Below are 21,921 nucleotides of genomic sequence, written 5' to 3'. Positions count from 1 at the left end.
AGGGTCCCGGGTTCGATTCCGGCCAAGGGCATGTGCCTGGGTTGCGGGCATATCCCCAGTAGGAGATGTGCAGGAGGCAGCTGATCTATGTTTCTCTCTCATCGATGTTTCTGACTCTCTATCTCTCTCCCTTCTTCTCTGTAAAAAATCAATAAAATATAAAAAAAAAAAAATCAATAAAATATATTTAAAAAAAAACAAAAAAAAACAAACAAAAAAAAAACTTTTAGAGGGCCAGTATTTTGGGGAACAACAGAATATCCCAGAAAAAAACTACATCTTGCACCTTGCCCTCTTTAACCACTCCCACCATCAGAGCTGACAGCCTCCCTACTATCAGCCTAACTCCTGGAGAATCCAATCAAAACCAAGGGCCAGGCCTTGAGCAGAGGGAGGAAGAGCAGACAGATGAGAGGGGAAGCCTAGCTCCATCTAGTGGAGCCCAGGAGGAGGCTGTGGGGGAAGACAGGGTCCTGGAGAGGATTAGAGTAGATGCAACCGGGAAGGAGGGAGCTTTCATGCCAGCTACAAGCCATGGTTTAATGAGCTGGTGCCTTTAGCCAGGAATTTGAAGAAGCAGAAAGATAGTAGGGAGAAAGGCTTTGGGGTGCCCCAAGGAGGAGTCTCTGGACAAAGAGAGGTGACTTCTTGGTCAAAAGAGGGTCATTTAGCAGTGAAATCAGTCAGCCTGATCTCTGGAGATGAAACCAGGCAGTGTTTCTCAAACCTGATTAGGCATTCAAATTATTTAAGAAGTTGTTAAATGTTCAGATTCCCCAGGGATCTTGATATAACGTCCGATAGGCCCAGCCTTCTTTTAATTCTTCCTAACTTACAAAGGTTGTGACAGCCAAAATTTATGGGCACCACAATTCAGAATGATTCTAAAGGCACTTCCAGTTCTGTTAAACCATTGCTAGCTTTGAAATAATTTGTGGTGAGAGTATTTACACCATGGAAATTGGCAAACACTATAAATCGATCTACTGATTGTTTACTCTGTCCCCTAGAGATCCAATTTACCATTGTTTCACTCAGTAAGTCAATAGGCATAGATGACTGCCAGGGTGTAGAGGCGGGACCTGAGGAAAAATGGAGCAGGGTAGTAGGAGAGGTAATTTACAGTGGCACCATCTGTCAAGAAGCATACCAAACAAGAAACACTTCTTAGTATTGAAGTTGTGGATTTTGTTCAGGAAGCAAAAAGTGCTCATTAGACTAGATTCCTTTTTCTTACTTGGGAAAGCAGGTCACACCATCCCAGGTTCAGATCCACGTTCTGAGTGTTGGGACTCGAGCTTCCTCTCCCATGCTGAGTTCCTTGATAATGAGCCTGTGCACAGTTCAGATCTATAGGAAGGCTTCTTTGCTCCCCTGCAGTCCTGTTCAAGTAGACTGTGGGGGACATTTGTGTTTTCTTTTTCTTTTTCTGACTGCCTGAACCTTATTTATATGTTTTGGCAATCTGCAATTACATGAACATAATTTATTAAAAGTCATACCCTCATCTCTTACTACATAAACCAAAATACCAGATAGTTCATCTCCCATTGTTTGGCAGTGAGGGCTTGGACACCTGCCCTTAGCTTAGCCAGTTGGAGTTTGTACATCAAGAGAGAGAAATCCAGAAGCAGGAGTTAGACTCCCTTCTGGCACTGGCTCCAGTGGAAGACACTTCCTCACAGACTGGGGCTCTGTGTGACCTTGGCTGAACTCTGGCTGCTTAGTTCCCCTTGGATCTGGCCCTATTTCTAAGCTTCTTTCTCCAGCCTTCTCTTCAGTAGTAGGTTTGCCTTACCTGTTTCAGGTAGCCAAAGTTAGTTCCTGTTTTAAACCCAAATTTCCTAACTGGTACATAAATTGGTATTAGAAGTGGGTTTCAGGCAACAGGATACGCATGAAAATGGTATTGATGGTATTGATTATCCAGACTAGTTAAGGCTAGAGTTAGAGGAAATCTCTAACTAGTTCTTTAGGTCTGGGCATCTGGCACAATAGCTAAGTAAATTATTGCTGATTGTCATCTGCAATGCAGTGCCTACGAGGCAGGGCTTCTAGATACCCATTTGCTTGTTGTCATTGCATTGGAAGTGTCATGGAATCTGTGCACATTTCTATACCCTTTCTCAGAAGCAGACAGTAGTGCTGACTGGTGCCTAAGGTAGCAGAGAGCCTAGGGACACCGTGCAAAGCTCAGTGAGAAGAACTAAAACCTCCAGCAGCCATATGACTTAGCAGACAACCAAGGGCAGTGTTTTATTCTGCAAGACTGTTGAATTAGAAAGTCAATTTAATTCACAGCTTCCTTGTGTGAAAATTTAGGGTTCTGATGCAGAAAGAGTGAGTCCCCTAAGACTCGTCATGGGCATTCACAAGATTTGTAGAACCCAACCTATACCTAAGCACAAAATCTTTGGGACCTCCTTTTGTCCACTAATAAAGCCCCTCCTCCCCTCGCCCCACCCCTCTTTTTATTTTGATCTGTAACTTCAGGAAATCCCACCATGCCCTGGGGAGCCAATTACAAAGTCACACCTTGCAAGGAAGGCTCATACACAAAAATAACCTGGAAGACAACAGCACAAATTGGGGGATTGTGTGTGGAAATGAATTCTTGACCAGGGAAAGAAAGATACAGTGTTAAACTTGGCTGAATTCTGACCCACTGTCTGTTAGGCCTGATCAAATAATGGAATTGATACCCCTCTCCTGGGAACTGGCTTTTCAGGTCATCTCACTATGGACATTCCCTTTGCTGAGACCACATTTCACTTGTGGTGACCACATTCCATTATCTCCCCTCTGGGAATACACAAAGAAGTCTCAGCTCAGAAAAAAGCCCGCCAAAAGTCCTTTAAAAGCCGCTGATTCCCATCACTGGGTGCTGGGGCCATCAAGTCTCAGCCACCTGGTGTGAAGATGATCGAATAAATTCGTAATCCCTCACCATTTTGGCCTCGTGCCTTCCTCCTTTGGCGACCTAACACTGTCCTACCTGGAATATCTGGGGATTACTTTGATTGTTTGCTCAACTTGTTGATTAAAAGTAGAAATTAAACTTGTTCAAAGGTAGATAAAATTGAGATGCCACAAAGTCTTGGAAACTAAATCTAAAGACTGAGAGATTGGAAGGATGGAATGTACTTATTATGTGTGTCATGCCCCCCCTCCCCCCACGTTCTCACTCCATATATTCAACAAACATGGTTAGAAGACAACCCAATCAATACAACTGTAACTGGAAAACCAAGGGGTCTGTGCTGCCTGTCACTACTTGAGCCAATTAAGCAGAGACAGGGTTGAACATAAATGAGCATTTATTCCAATAATGTCAGCAGTATGGGAGAGCAGCAGGTCATCCACAAAAATCTGCTTTGCATCCCAGCATAAGCCAGCTGCTGCTTATATTGGGTAGAAGGACAAAGATTACTTGGGGAAGTAGGCAAAAGGGATACGAATGGGTATGCAAAATGAGCAGTTTACAGGTAAATACAGGCTGGAGGTTTGCAAAAGCCAGGGGTATACAAAGGGCCTTTGGTTTCTGCAACAAGGTTGTTAAGCTTTCCATGATAACAGGCAGCTCCCGGATGTAGAAGATGGGCCGCATTTCCAGGTGAGCTCCCAGGTCTCACGTGCAACTCCCAATCAGGTTTGAATGTGTCTTCTTTAATCAAAACAAAACAATCACAATTAACAGAGCATGTTAATATTTCTTATAATTATAGCTGATCCCTAATATTCTATTTCTGCCCTAACACAACCTTTAGAAATACATTATTTACTGAAGCTCGAGCATCTTTGAAAACCATTTCAATCCTATCTATGTCTTTGTAGACTGGAAATGTTGAAAGATGCTGTCATGGATATGTGTTTTCTAATTTGAATTGAAGACAGAAGATTCTTAGTGGAAGAGGCTAAAGGTTTCCCTTGATCACCTCATGCTAGGCGGAAGTGACTGCAGATCCAGAGTGCTGATCCCAGGTTCTGTCCCTACGGAGTTCTAGTGCCTACGTAGAATGCACTGCAGAGTATTGTTCCATTTTTACACATCACTTTGCAATGACCAGCCATGTACATACATCTTTGCACATCCATAAAAACAAAGCCAAGACAGCCCCTGCTGGTTTGGCTCAGTGGATAGAATGTTGGCTCTCAGACTGAAGAGTTCCAGGTTCCATTCTAGTCAAGGGCACGTACCTCAGGCTAGATCCCCAGCCGGGCGTGCGTAGAAGGCAACCAATCAATGTCTCTCTCCACATCAATGTCTCTCCCTTCCACTCTCTCTAAAAATCAATGAAAAAATATTCTCCAGTGAGGATTAACAACAAGACAAATACACATTTATGTACAGTGGAACCTCGTTTCTCGAACTTAATTCGTTCCAGAAGGCTGTTTGAAAACGGAATCATTTTTCCCATTAGAAATAATGTAAATTGAATTAATCTATACCAGACCCCCCAAATGATTCCCTGTTTCAACCTTTCTTATATACAGCACATATCTACTGTACTGTTTAATCTATAAACAAACGCTTTTCGTAAATTTATGGAACCATCCCCTTTCACGGCCTCCAAAATGCTATCACAGGCTAACTGCTTTCCCTACAGCCATTCAACAACAGTTTTTCTACTTATCCAATTGCCTGTGATTGCTGTTTTGTGAGCATTTGAACACCCTTCGCAATATTAGCATTCTTAATGGCCTCTTTATGTTTTAAAATTGTTCTAATCACCATCAACAAAAGCATTCTCTCTTTCTTTTGTAGCCTGCAAGATGCTTTTTGTCATGCTGAGGCTGAAGTATCAGCATGAAAGTGCGGTTAGGTCAAAAACTGAAGTTTTGGTCCACAACCAAGAAATTTTCCTCTGTGAACAACTTGATCGAGAACCTAATTGTTCGAGATGGAAGACGTTCGAGAAACAAGGTTTGACTGTATTTTGATTACCTAGTAGCTGGACACCCATAGCAGCAAGAAGTTAGATCCCAGCCGAGGGCTGTATATTTTTAAGTTTGGAAAAATAACATCCAAACTGTTAACAGCAGTGATTTACTGGTGAGATTAATTTTTATTTTCTTCCTGGTGCTTATTTGTATTTTTAAATTTTCCTATACATTTTCAGTCAACAAGTATTTGTCGAAAATCTATAATGCACTCAACAGCAGGCAAGACACTGATGTGAGTTTTTTTAAAGCAATATTTTCTTTCATCCTCCTTTTTACCTCACTGAGCTTATCTGTGTAATAAGAATAATTGAATCCCAATCCTAACAGGTCTTTGCCCTGGTCCTCCATGCCCACTGAGTGGCTGTGATTGTGAGGTGGGGTGCAGAGAGAGTACTGGGAGGTTTTAGAACAAATGGGCAAGAAGCAGTGGGGCTGTCCCAGTGAGGTGTCTTTCTCCCTAGTGCAGGGGTGGGGAACCTTTTTTCTGCCAAGGGCCATTTGGATATTTATAACATCATTCTCAGGCCATACAACATTATCAACTTAAAAATTAGCCTGCTATATTTCATCAAACATTTAATTAACTCACTCCTAATGCCGTGGCAGGGCCAGACCAAATGAGTTCTCGGGCCTTATATGGCCCGGGACTGGACGTTTCCCACCCCTGGTGCATCAGCTAGCGACAGAGGAGGGGAATGTGCTGGGCAGGGCAGAGGAGACTGGGCACTCAGATGAGGGGTCAGTGGAGAAGGGGGAGGAAGCTTATGGCCAGGAGAGGTTGAGTCAGCCAGGACATGGGGCTGACCCACTGGGTTACTGGGAAATCCCTCCCAGGGGCGGCCACAGTCGTGAAATGGTGTCAATTAGGAAACAGTTGGAAGTGGACTTGTGGCTCAGGGGAAGAACATCTGACTGCAGGTGGGGAGGCCTGTGTGTCAGATTCCCACGCCCAGTGAACTTATTTAATAGTGATACAGGATTTTTGGACTGGAACACCCAATGTTCCCTGGGCAGGATGGCTTTTCCTGGGCTCTTTGTCCGTCGGAGTCGAAGAATGAAACCAGGGATGAAAGATGGTTTAGTAAAGGTAGAAATTTATTGAAGAACAAGTACAGACTCCCACATTGGGAGAGGGAAGAATCTCACAGCACAGACTCTCATGTGGGGAGGGAGAAAGAGTCCCCTCAAGTCCCTTTTTCATGGTTCTCCACAGGCTGCAGATCTGTGTGCCTTGATATCCCCTCTGATTGGTCACTATCCCCTCTGATTGGTCACTATCCCCTTCTGATTTGGTCACTATAGCAACTCCTGAGCTGAAAGGTTTAACCTCACATGGGACATGTGAGGCTCTCCTCCCCTCCTTCCTTATTGTTTCCCTATTCCCTCTGGGCTTTCATCCTCCTTCCCTTTATTCTGTAAATGTGTACCTTTTGCTACTCCCAGCTCCCTTGTCTTATGGAAATATAACTTCCACCACTCCCTTGTCTTATGGAAATGTGCCCTTTTACAACTCCATAGCCCTGTGTTTTTTCCATGGACCCCTTAATTTTTAAAATTTCCTAAACTTGCCTATTTCACCCCCCCCCCAAAATTCCTATTTTACCAAAAAAAAACTCCTTTTAGTAGCCCATGTGGAATGGAAGCCTTTGGGGTCATTTCCTGGGAAGGTCTATCTCCTCTGGCCGAGCGAGGGTGTAGCTGTGGGAACGGGAGGCAGCCTAAGGCAAAGGGCCAGGTCATGCCTGCTGGAGGGTGCGGCAGGAGGGAGGTTAGTGGAAAGAGCCCAAGAGCAGTCCTATGGGTTCTGGCCCCAACCCTATCCTTAATCAGGTGTGTGTGCTTAGGCATGTCTCTCACTATGGCCTCTTTTCAAGCCTGTAAGGTGGGACACCACACTAATTGGCAATTCCCAACCTGACTCTCCACTGCAATCCTCCGAAGAGCTTGTTAACAATAGAGTCCACAGGCCCCACTCCCTCCTGTCTGATTCAGGAGGCTGACCAGGGCTGACCAGGGCTGTGATGGGCAGCCCAGTTGGGTTCATCCAGAGGCCTTCCATGGATACAGCTTTTACACTGATGTCCTTGGCCATGGTTGGCTGGCTGCAGAGGATTGTGCAGAAGCGGGGTTGGCAAGCACCTTCGTCCTGGGTGGAGCCAGCCTCATGCACTAACCAGACAGAAGGGAGCAGTTAAGTTCTGGATATAGTTACAGAGTCAGAGTCCTTATGAGAAAACAATCAGAGGAGCTTTTAAGGACAGATACTCCTTACCTGTTCTTGAGGACCAGGACCTACAAGGGGCAACATAGAGGAAAACGAGCAGGAAGAGGGAGAAGACACTCCCTGGAGGGAGATTGAAGGGATGGGGCATCTTCTGGAAACGTTGGGCAACGGGCGTAAAAGGGGAGTTAAGAGGAAAGGTGAAGGAGAAAAGGACAGTCCCTCCGTGAAGGGGTTTGACAGCCTCAGGGTTGGCAGGATTGGGTTGCAGGACCTGAAGTAACACAAGAGGTCATTTTCGCCCTAGCCGGTGCTCAATGGTTAGAGCGTTGGCTCTTGGACTGAAGGGTCTGGGGTTCGATTCCCATCAAGGGCATGTACCTTGGTCGCTGGCTTGATCCCCAGCCCCAGTTGGGGTGCCTTGTTGGAGGCAGCCAATCGATGTGTCTCTCTTACATCGATCTTTCTCTCTCTGTGTCTCTCCCTGTCTCTCCCTTCTACTGTCTCTAAAAATCAATGGAAAAAATATCCTCAGGTGAGAATTAACAATAACAAAAAAGGTCATTTTCAATATCAGAAGGTGTCAATTGGGGAAGGGGAGATGGGGATAGGAAAGGGGCAAGCCGCCAGGTTCTAATCCAAAGTTCCAAGTGTTCATGAAACTGGAATTACAAATCAGCCTCTTAGAGGAAAAAAGTACAACCCAAGTGCCCATCAGTAGATGAGTGGATAGAAAAGCTGGAATACATTTACACAATGGAATGCTATGCAGCTGTAAAAAAGAAGCATCTCTTACCCTTTGAGACAACATGGAGGGACCTGAGAGTATTATGCTAAGCAAAATAAGCTAGTCAGAGAAAGACAAGTATCACATGATCTCATACATATGTAGAATCTAATTGACAAAATAAATTGATGAACAAAATAGATCCACAGACATGGAAACATTGAACAGACTGACGAATCCCAGAGGGAAGAGGGGAGGGGTGGGTGGGAAGAAATTAACCAAAGAACTTATATACAAATATGCATAACCCAGGGACACAGATAATAGTGTGAGGGGAGGTAGGTGAGGAGTAGATGGTGTTAAAGTGTGTGGGGGAGAGACATCTATAATATGTTTTTTTCAGGCACTTATGCCATATGCTGATAAAAGAACTTAGAGCATACAGAATATTTACAATCCAGGGGTTAGACAAATATTTATTTGCAGATTTGTCGGGCATGTACCTCCAGGAAGACTACACTTGCCTGTGCTCTGACTTAAACAGCTATTTCTCTGCTGTGCTTTCCTGACATTCAATATAAAAAAATGTAATACTTACTTGCTGTCAAAAATTTTATTATATATATATATATATATATATATATATATATATATATAAAATTTTAAATATAAAAAAAGCCTAATATGCAAAATTGTCATGTCTGGAGTTCTACCGGGAGACCGGGAGTTCAATTGCTTGCTATGATGTGCGCTGACCACCAGGGGGAGACACGTAATGAAGGAAGGCCCCAGGCGGCAGCTGGAAGGCCCAAATTGGGCCTGATCGCTGGCCAGGCCTAGAGACCCTACCCATGCATGAATTTCGTGCACCAGGCCTTTAGTCTAAAATATAAACCTGTGTGTGTGTGTGTTTTTCTATAAACCTGAAGGATCATGCAATGTACTTTAGGTAGTTGTGAGAGAGGTCATAAAAGATTACTATAAAGGATGCTATGAACTGTACTTCTGAATTACATGCTCTCTCTCTGAACCCACAGCTGATTCTGAGGCTATCTACCACATACTCAGCTGTTTGTTCCTCACACCATAGAAAGCCGACACTTTCTTCAGTTTTGAGATGGTTGATAAAATTCACTGGTTCCTTCTGCAGAAGTTTGCTTTTAAAGCTCGAATAAGACATAATGTTGTCTTTAATAGTTACATAACCTAAAGTTACACAGGTTGATATTTCATCTTCTGCAAACTCTCTCAGCCCCACAAGGGCTTTCTCCCTGAGCCACAGATCCTGGCGGTTTGGGTGGGAAATGGACCAATTCCTGTCTATCTCAGGGAGAATGCCTGGACTGAGGAGGGGAAAATTAAGAAAACTTAGACATGTTGAAATGGCAACTGTTTGTGGAAGATGCTTTTAAGGTCAAGTTACAAATGATGTGCACATAGGATGAATGAGAAGAGATCCAGAACACAAATGCTGGGCAGACAGAGTGGGAAGAGGTAACATGGGTCTGAGAAGGCTTCCAGGAAGCTCTAACACTGGTTCTCAACTTAGCTATAGACCAGGAGCCCTGGGGAGCATTTACCGTCCCTGGGCTCCACCCCAGACATTCAGAACTAATTGGTCTGGGGTGGGGTCTGGGAAATGGCGCTTTTATGAACTCTCTGGTGATTCTAATTTATATTTGGAGTTCAGAAACACCGACTATCACATTAAGTCTCCTCATTTGCTGGTTCCAGAAGAAAAAAAATCTTTACACTGATGTCTTGTAAGGAAGATGAAATTGAAATACAGCACTATTTCAAAGATCAAAATTAGGAATAAATAGGGGGCACCCAGATTTGAACTGGGGACCTCTTGATCTGCAGTCAAATGCTCTACCCCTGAGCTATACCCCCTTCTGCTATAGTATGACTTAATTAATACCTTTATTCTCTATAGCCACACCCAGATTACCTCTAAATTTATGAGTTGCCACTGTAGGATGAACCTCTCTTGGGAGCTTTCAGACCTGCTTCAGTGAAAACTCATCAACCTGCTGTACAAGATTCAGGCACTCTCCTCAAAAGGCCTGCAGCCTGTGTCCTGGGCTACAGTCCCTGGGTGTGAGCAGCAACCTGGGGAAGCACTGACATTGGCTGTTAGAATAGCCTTCAAGTCAAACGCCTGTTTGCTTGGTGGGTACCTGAAAAACAGAAACTCCACCTGACTGAGGTGTCTGTCCAAAACCATTTAATGAGGCTGACATTCCATTCCGGTTACTTTCTACTGAACTACACTTCCACTTCTTCCGTTAATATAGAGAATGATCCACTCCAAGAAATACAAAGTATGTGGTTGAATAGATTTAGGAATCCCTAAAAGTGTTAACAGTCCTATGTTAAGATAGTTATTTGATTTACTGATACTTTTGTTTATGGTTTAAAAATCTATGTTAAGCCCAGCTGGTGTGGCTCAGTGGTTGAGGGTTGACCTATGAATGAGGAGACCACAATTTGATTCCAGGTCAGGGCACATGCCCAGGTTGCAAGCTCCATCCCCAGTAGGGGGCATGCAGGAAGGAGTTGATAAATGATTCTCTCTCATCATTGATGTTTCTATCTCTCTCTCCCTCTCCCTTCCTCTCTGAAATCAATAAAAAAAATACTTTTTAAAAAAATCTATGTTAATAAGTGAGATTGGACTATTGTTTTCTCTTTTACTGTCTTTGTTATTTTTTATATATCAAATTTAACTAATCTCATGAGTTGGGAAAGGTACCACTTGTTTCTTATTCTCCAGAAGTGTTCACATAAGATATAAAAATAATAATTTACATTATTTCTTAAGTGTTTGTTGTAACATATGTTGAAATGATCTGTGCCTGGAATAGTGTTTCTTTTTAATGGTAAAATTTTTCATTATGAATTCATTTTCTTCAGTTGTTAAAGGATAATTCATGATTTTGATTTCTTCTTGTATCAATTTTGGTAAATCTAAGCCAGAGGATGGGGACATCTCAATTAGTGTAAGTGTAAAGTCAGATTTATTAGAGAGAAATTATAAGCAACACATTAGGATGTCTATAATTACCCAAATTTTCTCTATCCCAAGAAAACATGTTCTTGGGCTGGAGACAATTGGATACACCCTCCTGAGTATTCCAGAAGACATTCTTCCTCTAGCACAGCATATATTTACGGGGAAGTTTGGAGGAACTACATAACAGTGGAAGCTTTTTGGTAAAGGAAATGACTTCACTGGAAAACAGGAGAGTGTGGAGCTTTGCCATTAATTGCATAGGAAATTGGCATACTAGGACCAGTAACAACTATGATCTTGTATTTTTCCCTTGAACCAGTTTAGTCCTGCTAAAACAACTAGAGGAGGAAGAGAGAACCAGGAACCATCTAGCAGACAAAGAATTCCTCTCTATTCAGGTAAGTTACATTTTTCTAGGAAATTTTCAATGCCATCTCAATATTACATTAAATTGGCACAAAGTCTCTCATAACATTGTCTTATGATCTTTTTAACAGCTTTGGAAATTGTAATAATATGTCCTTTTCAATTCCTTATATTAGTTATTAGTGTTTTTTCTCTTCACTTTGTCAGTCTTGTCTGGGTTATTGTCATTATTTGTTTCAAAGAACAATTTTTGCTTTATTGGCCCTATCTAATATATTTGTTTTCGATTTCACCAATTTATGCTTTCATTCATTAATCTTTATTATTTGCTTCCTTATTTCTTTGGGTTTATTTTACTGTCCAGTTCATGCCTTTTGGGGATAGATGCTTAGTTAGTTAATTTTTACCTTTTCTCTTCATAATATTGTAAATACAGTAAGGCTATAAATTGCCCTCTGGGTACTGCTGTCATTGCAACTGAACAGTTTCAATATCTAGTGTTTTCATCATTATTTAAATAAAAATATTTTATAATTCCTATTTTAATTGCAATTACTGCTTTGCTCCATCCATTATTTAGAAGTATAATTTTTAATTTCCACACATGTGGGGGTTTTCTAGTTATTTGTTGGATTTTGTAATTTTTTAATGTTATTTATTTATAGCTTAATGTTATTTTAGTCAGAAAGCATAGTCTTTGTGACTTAAACACTTTGGAATTTGTTAAGACTTGCTTTATGTTCAGTATGCAGTCAATTCTGTCAGTGTACCATGTGTACTTAGGAAAAAAAGGCAAGTCCTGCAATTGCTGAGTGTAAGGGTCTTTACACATTAATTAGGTCAAATTTGTTAATATATTCTATATTCTTCTGATATTATGTATGCTTGTTCTATCAATTCACAGGAGAGGGATTTTAAAATATCTCACATGATTGTGGGTATACCCACTTCTCTTTTTTAATCCTGTTCATTTATATTTAATATGTTTTGAGTGTATCAAATTTAGAATTGCTATACCTTCATGGTGAATTGAAATTTTTATCACTATACAATGACTTTCTTAAAATCCCTTTTCACCTCAAATCTATTTTGTCTGGTACTAATATAGCCACACTATGTATTATTGTCTTTAGTGTATTTTTTCTGGCCTTTTATTTTTAATATCTCTATCCTTATATTTTATATGTGTCTCCTGTGAACAACATGTAGTTGAATTGATGTTTTTTAATCCATGACATTCTTTGTCTTTTCACTGTGGCATTTTTTATACATTTATACTTAATATTAATACTGATAGTATTTTGATTTAAACTTCCTACCTTCTTTGTCCTGCAAGTTCTGGTTTCTTTTTCTTTCCTTTATTGTCTCCTTTGAGGACTCTAGGAAAAGACCCTCAGAACTGAGGCCTGAGCTCCCTGCACCCTGGCTACAACTGGTAAAACCCACAAGTATATACTGAGCTAATGGATTCCTCTGCAGAGGGGATTACCCAAAAGATGGTTAGTGTGTGGCTGACAGAAAGTGGAACCAGGACGTACACAAGGGAACCAGTAACCTTGTCTACTCCTGAGAGAAACCTGGACTCTTTGGGTTGGGCTTTGCATAGAATAAAAAAATAAGGAGCTAAAAACATTAGCACATTTCCTGTGTTGACCTGGGTGGGGACAAGTGTATCTGGGGGAGAGCAATGTTCTCAGTGCCCACAAAAGGTAGACTTCGGAGAGGTGCAGAACCAGATCACAGCTCCAGTCAAACTACACTCCTCTCCATCACAGACCATCCGATCCCTGTGTCTGGATTGCAGCCTCATCAATGACTTCCTCACCCACTTCTGTCCCCTCACAAGACATTACCTCTGCTTAACAGAGAATGGAAGCAGCTAGACTTCAGCTCCTTGACACCTGTCTTCAGCTGTCCTTACCCTTTTTGCTTCCATCTCAGAGAAAAAACATTCCCCTCCCACTTCCAAAGTGAGCCACTCAGTCTATACTCCTGACCCATAACTGAATTCAGTTATTTCTCAATCCTGCTCCTTCCGCAGCCAAAAGCACACTTAAGTCTCTATCCTAAATTATAATAGGTTTCCCACTTTCCCCTTAGCCACTGCTGTATTTAACTTTGGACAAAAGTAATCATTATCTAACTCTACTTTCTCACATTATTCCTCATCCGATCCATCTTTATCAGCTACCAAGTCTTATCATTTTATCCTAAAATTTTCTCTGGAATTCCTTTTCTCCTCTGCATTGGGTTCCTTACTCTGTGTGCATCATTGGGCAAATTCTTTAACTCTATAAGCTCCCTTTTCTTTATTTTAAGTAGGGACAAGTTTCTTGTGACAAATATGACAACTTAAGATAAATTGCCCAGCACAGTACTAGCCCATAGTAAGTGCTTAAAAATATAATGCTAGTTCCTTATCCTTGTCTTTTGGCAAATTCCATTCTCTGTAATGTCTCCTAAGTGATGTTCCCAAATCAAGGAACTGACCTTGTTGCTTCTTTGCAGTGTGCAGGGCTCCTGTTGACCACAGAACAAAGTCGGAATTCTAGCACATTCCTCACAGACTCTCTCTAATCTAATCATGTGCCTCCAACATTACGTCACAGGCACATTCCTGCTATGGGTGGGAGACAGGCTCTTCCATGGGAATTCGAGAAAAGCATTTCAAGGATCCACACACGGGAGATGGTGATACGGCAAGGTGGTTTATTGGTGATGGCTGCCCCTGAGCTTCCCACGTCCCATTTCCCTCTGTCCCGCCCTGGGAAAAGTCCAACCATGTCTTCAGCATGGCTGAAATAAAAATCAGCGAACAGGATTTCTGCTTTATAGTCCTCAGAAGCCTATGTGGTCTGTGGGCCCTGGTGGCCGTTAGACCTGCATGGTGCAGGTCCTGAGAAAGAGAGAGATTCATCTAAAATTATGTAGTCTCAGGCTTGGGATGAACCAGAAGCGTTTAAAAATAGCCAATCAGCTTCCCAATCTTTTGCAGGCTTCTGATGGTGTTCACACCCTGGTGAATGATCCCTTTCCCAGGTTATGCAGAAACTGAGGCACAACGAGATTGAGCAATTTATCCAAGGTGACGCACTAACACCCCAGCGGGCATCGGGGCATCGCTAACACTTAGAATCAAAACCTGGTGTTCCTGGGAACTCTGCAGTGCTCCAATTGCTGCTGGGGTATGCAGGGAACCACTTTTCTTAACATCTAGTGAGTCCATCAGTATGACTGGACTGTAGCTCTCCTGAAGTCCCCAGCCTCCTTCAAGACTTCACCTCCAAGTTGTGCTTGTCTAGGAACGAAGGATGGAAGGTGAGCTGCGAAGGAAGCTGGAAAGACTATTTAAAAATTACACATAAGGGGGCACCTGGATTTGAACCAGGGACCTCTTGATCTGCAGTCAAATGCTCTACCCCTGAGCTATACCCCCTCAGATATTAATGTAGCCTAATTGATGCCTTTCATCTGAGTGGTAACACTGGGCTCTGCAAAATTAAGTACTGCTCCCTTCCAGGACTGACTTTATGAAGCTGCCAGACCAGCTCATAATAAGACACCTTCCCTCAGTTCTGCAGCTTCTAAGCCTCAGTTCCTGGGTGGGGTCATCAGAGAGGAAAAAATGAGAGAAGCTGCCTGTAGAAACCCCAAAACATTTCCCATTGCTTTTTTTTGTTTTGTTTTAGCCCAAGAGCAGCCCAACCATCTCCAAAACTACCCACCTATCTGGACTCCCAGTCCTTCACCTTTCTTCCTCCAGGGAAGACAGAAATGGGCTCGAATTCAGACAGTGTCACGGAGCTCCAACACTTGGTTGTGGAGGAGCAACACTGCAAATCTAGGTTTCCCTTGTTGGAGTAGCTAAGCCAGCCTTTTGGTCATTGAGGCTGAAGCAAGTGTGTGAGTGAGTTCTGGTGTGGAGAAACCAGCTCCCCAGAGGGAAATGTCAACCCTGTGAGAAGAACCTGGATGCTATGATTTGTCTCCATAGGTCTGACCACCACTCCACTGTGCCAAGCTGTTTCGGTGGGAAGGTGAGATAACAATTTAGATTGCCCATTTACTGTTTGTTCCTACAAAAGCTGCTGTATCTGCAGCTCTCTTCTGCTGCCCTGGAAAAGCCCAGCAAAATTCTGTAGGAGAGTCGCTGCCTTCTCTTTGAGGACCCAAAAGAGTTGGATAAATGAGATATATAAAGAGGGGGAAACACCAGATATCAGAAAGCAGTTGTGCAAGGGCTAATTTCAGGAAGGATCTAATTGGAAGAATTCTAATTTCAGGAAGGATCATAATTGGCATGGCTGAAAGGAAACGGGAATATGGGCAACAGCTATGAATAGGAAAACCAAAGGAGTAGGGGGCACCCGGATTTGAACCGGGGACCTCTTGATCTGCAGTCAAATGCTCTACCCCTGAGCTATACCCCCTTACCTGTTATGCATCTGTAATTAAATACCTTTTCACCTGTGTTGCAACACCCACATCTATGCAGTGACATTTCTATTAATTCTTGGAAAGTTCTGGAGATGTGAAAAATTTGCCTTACAGCAAAATTAGCCAGTACCTTTTAGCCCCCAGAAAACTTCTCTGCTTACAATCTTTCAATCTCATCTTTCTTAGTACCACTTTAAAGGCACCTGTTTGGAAATTCGTTGCTAAGAGATGAACCATCCTTCCTTCCGCTCTTGGTAAATTCGGTCTACTTTAAACTTGCCTGCAGCACTCTCTCCCTGCCCCTCTCGCCTCCCCTACACCACAGTTTGGATTGGGAGTTTTGTGGCCCATCTCCTTCTTTGCTCTTTTTTCTTCTCACTACATCTACTTCTTGGCTTTTGACAGTGTCTTCAATGAATCTAGGAAGCCCTGGCAAATTATTATTATTTTTATTATTATTTGATCCTTACCCAAGGATATGTTTTATTAATTTTAGAGGGAGAGAAATATCGATGTGAGAAAGAAACATCCATCAGTTGCCTCCTGCACATGGCCCAACCAGGATTGAACCTGCAACCTAGGTATGTGCCCTGACAGGGAACTGACCCCACAACCTTTCTGGTATATGGGGACGACACTACAACCAACTGAGCCATCCGGTCAGGGCCCAGACAAATTATTTGAGTAATTTGGCCTAAGAGGCCACAACCCCCATCCTGGAGCCCAGGAAGCTACCCAGCTGTCCCAAGAGACCTCATACCAGAAGGTCAGCACTGCTGAAGCAGCAGGGGCTGTGGAGGATCCAAGACCAGAGATGTCTCTGCTAGACGAACGCTGCTCTGAGGCGCAGCAGTGCAGACCTAGAAAGTGAACAAGCCCTTGCCAACTGGCAGGAACATGGGAGGCATCAGTTGAAATAAAAAGGCCACATAGACCCCAAAGGGTAGAGAAAAGATACCCGCCCAAAGGGGCACAGGAGGCCTACGTCCTACCAACCCTGTCCCTCAGTGGTTCCAGTGCAGCCACCAGGTACTTGGCTGAGGACCTACGGAAGTGGTAGCTAAGCAGAGTGGTAGTATTCTATCAGCTTTTCCACCAGCCCCTTCATGGTCCCACACCAGTGCTGAGATGGAGATTCCCCGATTCCCCTGTGTCTCTGACTTAACCACCTTGCCATGCTTGGGGAAGACTCCTCAGTGACTGTTCTCTGGACTCTTACTTCTCCCAGCTCATCCCACAATTGTGCAAGGTCTTATTTCTGTTAATAATTCCCTTTATTCAGTAACACTTGGTGATAGGCTGCTCTGACTGACACATCTCACTGGGTCCATTTAATTTTTCATTCGTGTATGAAATATTCAAAAATTTACAATCATAAGTGTTCAGCCTTGTGAACACCTGTATAACCCCACATCCAGATCAAGAAATGGAACATTACTCAGAGGTGGATGGGAAATGAGATAAGCGATGGAGTTGGGAATGTCTCTTCTCTGTGCGTACACATTTCTATATCCTGAACCTTTGAATCATTTTAATGTTTTACGTTTCCAAAAATAAAGCAACAAGTAGGAGGAGGTAAACATAAAAATAAATACAAACAAAAACCCTAACATTGATAATATGACCACAAAGAAGAAAACAGTGATGTACATTCTAAGGGGAAAAAGAGAGATTGTGTTACAATGAGAGATAGAACGTGAGTTAATAAGTAGTTTTGGTGTAACTTACAAAAACTATTTTTGTGCAAATGAGTACATATATTGATATTTTGGGGAACCAGGATTCTGACTGAGTCCGGAAATGTAAATAAGGGATGGAGAAAGGCAAGGGAAAACTGGAGTTAGACTGGAATTGTAAGTAGCTGTATGAATACACACACACACACACACACACACACACACACACTTCCTAATTCTGTCCTCTGAAAGGGGCTAGAAGTAACAACTCAGTTGCAGTGAGCACTCCTAATGTCTGTATTGTGGTTACTAAATGCCATTAAAAGGAACCAGGAACTCTTAGAGAAATGGCTGATTCCAGGGCTGGGCAAGAAACCTAAAAGATTAACAATGAAACATCCTGTGCCAGAAAGTTAAAAAGTGCTCAAGATCTGGTGGGGACATGCCAACTGAACACTGGGCCAGCCTGAAGATGCTCACCACTAGCTAACTTTGGGACAATTTGAGCATCAAAACAAATAAAGATAAGACTGGGTTATGTAGCTCATTAAATTAAAAAATGCATGAATCCATATTAAGTATTATTTTTTAGGTGGAGAAAGGGAAGTTCTTCTTTACAAGTAAACTAACAAATGTAAAAGGAATGGTAAAAGTTTAAAATCACCATTTTATAACCATTGTAAAAATTTATTTAGGGAAGAATCATTCATGGATGCTAAATTTGTTCAGTGAAAATTGGTGGGGAACAAGGTATAGAAAAATCTGTCAAACACACTTTATTATTTTTTAAACACACTTTAATTGAATAATCAAATTCAACTTCAGTAGTAGAACAAATTGACATCATTGCCTCTTGATGGAATGCACTGAGAAGGACATAATATCACCTATGTAGTCATTTTGCTAGAATATTGAATTTTAACAAGAAAATAGGCAAACTGTTTTCTCCAAAAGTAACCACTGTCGGAACTTTTAACACATTTGTTGACCTATTTTGGATTCTCCCAATGTTATGTTTGTGAGATCCAGTCACAGCCATGCTGTCCTATGTATGTTGACTGCACGCACATTCTGCAAAACAACTAGCTCTGACCTTTCAAGAATGTCAATTTCATGAAAGAAACCAGAGGACTAGAGAACTATTCTAGACTAAAGTGACCTAAAAACACATGACTACCACATACAATACATGAGCCTTGATTGGGTCTTGTATTGGAAATAAAAGACAATTATCAATGATATTGGGACAATGAAGACATACAGGATGGGGGAAAAGTAGGTGTACAGTTGTATGTGAAACAATTTATTCTTTTATTATTTGTGAATTGTATTATTTTCCATACAAACAGCTGTAAACTTACTTTTCCCCACTTTATTTTATTTTTTTTAATATATTTTATTGATTTTTTACAGAGAGGAAGGGAGAGAGACAGAGAGTTAGAAATATCGATGAGAGAGAAACATCGATCAGCTGCCCCCTGCACATCTCCTACTGGGGATATGCCCGCAACCCAGGTACATGCCCTTGACCGGAATCGAACCCGGGACCCTTCAGTCCGCAGGCCGACGCTCCATCCACTGAGCCAAACCGGCTTCTGCTTTTCCCCACTTTATATAAAATATAAGTTGCATAATTGGCGATTTTCAACTAGTCTACCACTAGAATTTTTAAAACATTAGGTACCTGACTGATTTAATCAGGAGAACTGACCTCTTGTCCCTTAGATCAGCGGTTCTCAACCTGTGGGTCGCGACCCCTTTGGAGGTCGAATGACCCTTTCACAGGGGTTGCCTAAGACCATCAGAAAACACATATATAATTATATATTGTTTTTGTGATTAATCACTATGCTTTAATTATGTTCAATTTATAACAATGAAAATACATCCTGCATGTCAGATATTTACATTACGATTCATAACAGTAGCAAAATTACAATTGTGAAGTACCAACAAAAATAATTTTATGGTTGGGGGTCACCACAACATGAGGAACTGTATTAAAGGGTCGCGGCATTAGGAAGGTTGAGAACCACTGCCTTAGATCATCAAATAAAAAAAAAATGACAACAGCCAACACAATAGCAGTCCTATAAATACATAGGTCATATAATAGAGTTGTATCTTATTGGTCATGTCACATAATAAAGTTGCATCTGGTTCGTTAATCCTTGATACTGGGCATCTTTATATACAAGCATAGGCACCTGATTTTTTTAAAAAGTCACTTTGGCCCAGCCAGTGTTTCTCAATGGCTGAGCATCGACCCATGAACCAGGAGCTCACAGTTCGATTCCTAGTCAGGACACCTGCTCAGGGTTTCAGGCTCGATTCCCAGTGTCGGGTATACAGGAGGCAGCCAATCAATGATTCTCTCTCAGCATAGATGTTTCTATTTCTTCCCTCTCCCTCTCTCTGAAATCAATAAAAAAAATTATAAAAATATTTTAATAGGTATCATTTTGATTGATTTACAATAATAATAATCATAATCATAGTAATTGCCTACCCTTTTTGCTCCAAAGTGAGCCACACTAGCCAGGCAAAACAACTATTAACCTATTTTTTTAATCAGATCGTTAAAAAATATATTTTGTGTGTGCTGAAGAATTTTAATAGTTTATGTGTGCCATGAAATGAAAAAACTTGGAAAATTTTGGTGCACCCCTCTGTGAGTTTTGTGCACAGTCTTGTTGTAGTTAAGCCTTGATTGTTGTAGGTATCACTTGGAGGAATTGACCTCAAGGCCAATTGGCTGTGAGAATCAGCTGTGTCTACAGTGGGAGAACTTCTGTGCTGAAGACACCCCTCTGGGGCAAGACTTGCTTCAGTGGGGCTTAGGTGCTCACTGAGTCTGCCCCCTGAGTGTGTCCCTTATGGATCTGAGGAGTTGTAATCTGGATGATCCCACTCTGACCACTGGGTACACTGGCTCTTGGATCTAAGGAGGTGCTAATTTAGCCTCTGCCTGAGGCTACCCAGCAGGAGCTACGAAGAGATCTGCAGATTCACCTTCCCTGTTTGGGGTTTGGAGGTGCCCAAATGAGGCCCAGCTGTGAAGCAATTCAAGCTGCTGGCGGGCCTTGGGCCTTCTCTTGGAAGTTCTGGGTCTGTCTGGCCCAGCTGCAGTTTGTTAGGTAATTTTCAGATTGCAAAGGGCCAGGGCATTCATATGCAAAAGCCTCTGTGCACAGCTTGGGTGGGGCGGGGTCTCAGGGGATCAACAGGGCAGAGCAAGCAGCTATAGCTGATCCTCAGTCCTACCCTAAGAGGCCCTGCATCTCAGTGTCCCGGTAATCGCTGCAAGCACCTCTGAGAGAAAGCTGCCCTCGAGTTCCGAGTTCTGCCTGCTGCCAGACCATCCAGTCTCTCCACGCACGAGTCTGGGTCCCCAGAGACTTCCTGGAACCAGAGTTCAGAGCAGTTGGGGGCTGTGACTCCCTCCCGATTCAAAAAGACAGCCACGTCCTCAGGTGCCAGCCCTTGCTGTGTACACCTCGGTATCTCTGCACTCCACCTCCACAGCTCCTCTGAGTCTCAGTGTGCTTTTCTCTTTCCTTCTAGTTGTAGAATTTCCACTCAGCCAGCCTTCCTGTAGTTCTGGATGATGTCCGTTTTGTCTTTTAGTTGTATTTTTGAATTTGTGTGGGAGGCAGCAATTTCCGGTGTTTACCTATGCTGCCATCTTGGTTTCTCCTCTCCCACCATTTTTATTTTTTTTAAAATATATTTTATTGATTTTTTACAGAGAGGAAGGGAGAGAGATAGAGAGTCAGAAACATCAATGATAGAGAAACATCGATCAGCCGCCTCCTGCACATCCCCCACCGGGGATGTGTCCGCAACCCAGGTACATGCCCTTGACCGGAATCGAACCTGGGACCTTTCAGTCCTTAGGCCGACGCTCTATCCACTGAGCCAAACCGGTTTCGGCATCTCCCACCATTTTTGAAGTCTTTAATTTTTCTCCATGATTTTTACAGTTTTCTGTGGAGAGATATTGTACATATTTGGTTTTTATTTTTATTCCTTAGTAGTTGATGTCTTTTTTTAAAATATATTTTATTGATTTTTTTACAGAGAGGAAGGGAGAGAGATAGAGAGTTAGAAACATCGGTGAGAGAGAAACATCGACCAGCTGCCTCCTGCACATCTCCTACTGGGGATATGCCTGCAACCAAGGTACATGCCCTTGACCGGAATCGAACCTGGGACCTTTCAGTCCGCAGGCCGACGCTCTATCCACCGAGCCAAACCGGTTTCGGCTTATTTTTTAATTTTAATTTTTTAAAATTTATTGATTTTAGAGAGAGAAGAAGGTAAAGAGAGTAAAGAAACATCATTTTGTTGTTCCACCCATTTACGCATTCGTTGGTTGATTCTTGCATGTGCTCTAACCCAGGATTGAACTTGCAACCTTGGTGCATCGGACGATACTCCAGCCAACTGAATAAATGACTTTACATGCTTGTTTTCCTAGGGCAGTTATAATTTCAGATATTCTCTTTTAGTCAGATGAATCTACAAATTGTCC

General features: G+C 42.3%; 1 long non-coding RNA gene across 1 annotated transcript; it reads left to right on the top strand.

The window, feature by feature from the left end:
* Positions 1 to 4,819: 4,819 nt before the first annotated feature.
* LOC308527237 lies at positions 4,820 to 12,867 on the top strand. The gene is made up of 3 exons (XR_013996604.1): positions 4,820 to 4,924; positions 11,228 to 11,306; positions 12,658 to 12,867. It is a non-coding gene; the product is annotated as an uncharacterized lncRNA (long non-coding RNA).
* Positions 12,868 to 21,921: the final 9,054 nt, after the last annotated feature.

The sequence above is a fragment of the Myotis nattereri genome (genome assembly GCF_964212035.1).
Source record: "Myotis nattereri genome assembly, chromosome: 11".
In the NCBI taxonomy this organism is placed as follows: domain Eukaryota; kingdom Metazoa; phylum Chordata; class Mammalia; order Chiroptera; family Vespertilionidae; genus Myotis; species Myotis nattereri.
This window is presented reverse-complemented; position numbering and strand designations above follow the sequence as displayed.